Below are 5,926 nucleotides of genomic sequence, written 5' to 3'. Positions count from 1 at the left end.
CCTTCAGCAAACAATTTAATCTTCACAAATATGTTGTCTTTCTTTGAAGGTAAAAGAACAGAGATGAATATATATATCAAATACACTAATGTGATAGAATATTACATGATTATGTGCAAACTTTGAAAATTTCTTTAAGGATTGACACTTTTTTATTTACTGCAGGTTCTCCTCCCCCAGAATATGTATGCTTATGTGAGACTTTCAATACAGGTGTGGCACACCCTTGAGGGTATCATGAAGACTAAGATCTAGGATGTCCACCTTTACCAGCATTCACTTTGAGAAAGGGAATTTCATGTAACCTGGGGCATGTCATTATGGATATACTGTTTAGCTGAGAGTCACAGCAGAGCTCTGGACTCTGTGCCCACCAGTCTTGGGGCTACAGATACCTGCCACCATGTCTAGCTTTCTAAGTTGGCACAGATGATCTGAACTCAGGGGCTGACAATCATGTACTCCTTTCAATTCTCTAGTCTGGATCTTTGTGTAGATTACTCCACCATGTGTTATGCATTGATTTGGAGCACCATGTTGACTGTTAGGTTAAAAAATCATCAGAAGCTCACCTGGTGGGTCTTTAACTGGTATCCTAAAAGGTGTGTTATGACAAATATCAGTGAGCAGACCCTTAGAATTGTCTCTGTGGCACCCATGAACACTTTCTTATTCAGGGTGAACTTCATAGAAGCTCATGGGTAAAAATGCCAAGAGACATTCATTGGATGAGTCTTTGTATGTGTGCTTTTGTGTGTGTGAGTGGTGTGCCTGTGTGTGTATGTCTAGACGTTGGTTGCAGAGATAGGAACCATAAAACACTTGATGAGAGGTGTGCTCACCTTAAATTGACTGAATCCATCTATTGTCATTTTGGATATTTTGGAGAGATAGTTTTAGTGTGTGATTTGGTGATGTTTGATTAATATTCCTATATGAACACCACCTTTACCTGTGTTAACCAGGAAGTCCTCTTCATGCTAACTTCTTGTTATTTCATTTAGTGCCTTCTATAATGTTTCCCAGAAAGTTTACATACCAGATTTTTCATATTTGTTATTTATGATTTATATATTTATGTTTTAGAATCAATCTTATTTTATCATCAAACCCCCATTCCCTTGCCCTCCGATGCCCCCTGCCAATATCCCAAGGATAGTGAACTCTTCTATGGAGGATCATCAAAATCTGTCACATCCTTTGGGACAGAGCCTAGACCTCTTTTGTGTATATGGTTTGTGATAGAATCGCTCAACTGGGAATGGGCTCCCAAGGTCCAATTGTCCTCTAAGGATAAACACTGCCACCATTGTTTGAGGTCCTTTAGACTGTCCAGTTCTCATAGAAGGCACCCACATTCAGAGGGCTTGCTTAGGTCCAATGCTTGTTTCACCAACTTTACACCTAGGGTCTCCTTACTCTCACTCCGACTCTTTCTGTGGGTTTTTACAGCACAGTATTGGCTCCTTTGCTCATCCCTCCTTGCTCTGTACAACTGGATTCCAGGAAGATGGCTCAATGGTTAGCTGCTTATGCTAAGTTCTGCTTCAATCAGCTACTGGATGAAGGCTCGAGGAATGACAACCAAGAAATCATCAATGTGGAGAAGGGGACTGGGAGGAGAACAGGAGAGATCAGGAGGACTGAGATGGGGTAGCAATACAGGAGGGCAAAAAAGATGCCTCAATAGAGGGAGCCAGTATAGGCTTGGAGAAAGGTCTGGCACTTGAGCAATGTTCGGGGATCCACAGAGATGACCCCAACTAAGAATCTAGGCAGTGTGGAGAGGCTGACTTTGATGCCCTCACCCTATAATTAAATTTTTCTTGGATTTTATGAGATATGTTGAGTGTCTCTGTGTGAGTGTCTGTGTGTGTGAGTGTCTGTGTGTGTGTGTGTGTGTGTGTGTGTGTGTGTGTGTGTCTTTTTAGGGTACAGGTGTTGAAGGTAATTTTTATTCAAAATCTCTTACAAGTATATGACGAATGTGAGTAGACCTAGATCAGTGTCAATTGTTCTTCTCTGGCAGTATTTTTTTGTCACAGCCTCTTCTGGGACCTAGATCATGTACATAAGGTGTATCTGCACAGAGATCTTGGAGTTATGTGCACAGATTTGGATTGAAGGTACACCAAACTGCCAGGTCAAAATTTAATGTGGTCCTTGGGGAACTGAACAACTCAAGTCCTCATATTGATTTGACAAATATTTTGGCTAGATTGTCCTTACATTATCCTATGGTGAGGAATGGCTGTGGAAACAAGTTTAATGGCTATTCCTGAACACAATATCTGTGAGTCTTTTCTCCTCTACAGAACAGATGTTTCATTGGTCCTAAGAAATCAATCCCCTGGTGCACCTCTGTGAAATAAGAAGTAACAAATGGCATCAGAGTATGATGTTTTGGGCTGTGCAATTTGTAAGAGTCATGAAATCCTACAGCTAAGTAAAAAGTTTTATACATACAAAACACATATACACATACACACACATACATATAGCTGTAGGTCACTACTGGGGTCAGAAAAATGTTACTTTTTTACTGCTTTTTTTAAGTAAAAATTATCTTTATGGAAAAAACACTAAAAGAGTCATGAAATCCTAGAGCTAAGTAAAAATATTTATACATACAAAACACATATACACATACACACATACATATAGCTGTAGGTCACAGTCTGGGGTGAGAAAAGTGTTACTTTTTTACTGCTTTTTTAAGAAAAATTATCTATATGGAAAAAAACACTAATTTTCTATTATAAAAAATCATTAGAAGTTTTAAAAGGCTTCATTTACAAGGTAAATTGGTTGAAAGACTATTAAAACAGTGTAAATTCTTTGTAACTAAGCATAACCAAAATGAAGTAAACTCTGCTATTCTGTGCTCTGCAATGTGGCTATACAGCTCCCAGCCACACAACCTGCTCCTTCTCTTTTTCTGTTTCTATGAGCCAGAGCTCCTCTACAGAATTGTACCACCATTCCTACCTCCAATCAGAACATTTCTGAAAGTGAAAGGATATTGGATACTATACAACAATAAACATACAATTCATAAAACCAGGCGAAGTGGTGAGCACACACCTTTAGTCCCGGTTACTCAGAGTTGAAGAAAAAGTAAAGAGAGAACAGAGGAGTCCTATAGGGAACCCATTTGAGTGGTCCAATGAGATGCACTTCACTGTGTTTTCTCAGTGTTATTTTAATACACTTTGAAAATGAGAGGTTGTAACCACTCAGAGGTGCAGAAACTTAGGATGTGTATATACATAGTATGACACACACACAATTCCATTTTCTCTTATGTAAATGCATGGACACTTGAACTACACAAAAAGAAAGCATCTTCAAGAAATGGTGCTGGCATAACTGGGTACTGGTATGCAGAAGACTGCAGATAGATCCATGTTTATCGCCTTGTACAAAACTTAAGTCCAAATGGATCAAAGATCTCAACATAAATCCAGCCACACTGAAACTTTTAGAAGAGAGAGTGGGAGATACTCTTCAACGAGTTGGTACAGGAGACCACTTCCTAAACATAACACCAGTAGCACAGGCACTGAGATCGACAATTAACAAATGGGACCTTCTGAAACTAAAAAGCTTCTGTAAGGCAAAGGACACAGTCAAAAAGACAAAAAGGCAGGCCACAGAATGGGAAAAGATATCCACTAACCCTACATCTGACAGAGGGCTAATCTCCAAAATTTACAAAGAACTCAAGAAACAAGTCTCCAAAACACCAAAGGATCCAATTAAAAGGTGGGGTACAGAGCTAAATAGAGAATTCTCAGTAGAGGAGGCTAAAATGGCCAAGAGACACTTAAGAAAGTGCTCAACATCCTTAGCCATCAGGGAAATGCAAATCAAAACAACTCTGAGATACCATCTTACCCCTGTCAGAATGGCTAAAATCAAAAACACCGAAGACATTTTATGCTGGAGAGGATGTGGAGAGAGAGGAACACTCCTCCACTGCTGGTGGGAGTGCCGACTCATACAGCCTCTTTGGAAATCAGTGTGGAGATTCCTCAGGAAAATGGGAATTAATCTACCACTAGACCCAGCAATTCCACTCTTAGGCATATATCCAAATGAGGCAAGTTCATACAACAAGGGCATCTGCTCCACTATGTTCATAGCAGCATTATTTGCAATAGCCAGAACCTGGAAGCAACCTAGATGCCCCTCAACTGAAGAGTGGATAGAGAAAATGTGGTACATTTACACAATGGAGTATTACTCAGCAGAAAAAAACAATGGAATCTTGAAATTCGCAGGGAAATGGATAGCACTGAAGAAACCATCCTGAGTGAGGTAACCCAGTCGCAAAAAGACAAACATGGTATGTACTCACTCATATATGGATTTTAGACATGGATCAGGATAGTGCCAGTTTGCACTTCCACTGATAGAAAGTCTGGGAAACAGGAAAGAACCTAAAAGATATGCATATATGCATAGTACCCAAGAGAAGAGGATGGAGACAAGATCCCCTGAATGGATGGGGAACACGGCGAGGGGTGGGGGGAGTGGGACCTGGGAAGAAGAGAGGGGGTGAAGAGGAAGAGAGTTGGTCATGGGGGAACAGGAAGTTGAGGGGGTGGGGGTAGAATAGAGGGAAGAGGGAATCATAGGATCGAATACAGATCAGGCACCAGAGTGACCTCGAGTGATCTAAAGGGATAACACCAATTGGCAAGCTAAGCAATAGTGGAGAGACCACCTCGAATGCCCATTCCTGATAATGAACTTGATGTCTATAACCATCCGGGAGCCTTCATCCTGTGACTGATGGAAGCAGAGGCAAACACACAATTAATCACTGAACTGAACCCAAGGAACCCAGTGACAGAGTGATGAGCAAATTGGCAAAGAATGGGCTGGCAAAACCAGCAGAGACAGCTGATCTGAACAGGGGAGAGCTCTTGGACCCCAGACCGACAGTGGGGAGGCCAGCATGGGACTGATCTGGACCCCCCAAATGTGAGTGTCAGCGAGAAGGCCTGGGCAACTTATCGGGCCCTGAGCTGTGGATCAGTGTCTATCCCTGGTCTACAAACAGTCCTCGTGTGCCTATAGCACAAAGAGGGATGCTCTCTCAGCCTGGACTCTTAGGGGAGTGCCTGGACCCTACCCAGAGTAAAATGACAGACTCTAGATATCCCCTATGTGGAAGGATTTGGCAATAGGGTGGGAGGGTGGGGGGGAAGGGGAGTGCGGGAGGAGGGGAGGGAGAGGGAACTGGGATTGACATGTAAAACAAGCTATTTAAAATTAAAATAAAAAGTGATAAAAAAATGACCAGACTGTGGCTGGAGAGATGACTTGGTTAAGAGCATATGTTGCTCTTGCAGAGACTGAGGGTTCAGTTGCCAGCACACATGTGACAGCTCACAACATCCATAACTCCAGCTTCAGGGGCGTCAGATGCCTTCCATCTCTGCAGGCTCCAGGCACTTACATGATATATATATGAATGATGTGTACATATAAATAGAGGCAGAGCACACACATAAAAATCTAATAAATAAAGGGAAGATGCTGAGGCTTGGAGTAAACAGGGGTTGTAGAGCCCACGGATTTCCAACTCTGCCAGATCTCTGAAGTCAAAAAAAAGGGTGTTCTGAAAACAGCAGCAGCGAAACTCCTCAACGTGGGACCGCTCTCATTCAGCTCCACTTGGGGCGATCTTCTCACGCAACTCACCTGTGCGGCTCTCATCACACCCCCCTGCCCCATAGCAAAGACCTGTGATAGGCATATCACCAGGAGATCTTAGTGGAAGAGACACAAGAGTCCGGGATGAGCACATCGTCCGGCACACTTTGATGGCGCACCAGTTGCGGGTCATCCACGAACACTCCACACACCTACCTCCAGTTGGGGTCCCACTAGGATCACAAGTGTCCAGAGCTGGATG

The sequence above is a fragment of the Mesocricetus auratus genome, unplaced genomic scaffold (assembly GCF_017639785.1).
Source record: "Mesocricetus auratus isolate SY011 unplaced genomic scaffold, BCM_Maur_2.0 Super-Scaffold_100055, whole genome shotgun sequence".
Classification (NCBI taxonomy): domain Eukaryota; kingdom Metazoa; phylum Chordata; class Mammalia; order Rodentia; family Cricetidae; genus Mesocricetus; species Mesocricetus auratus.
Note: the sequence above shows the minus strand (reverse complement) of the source record.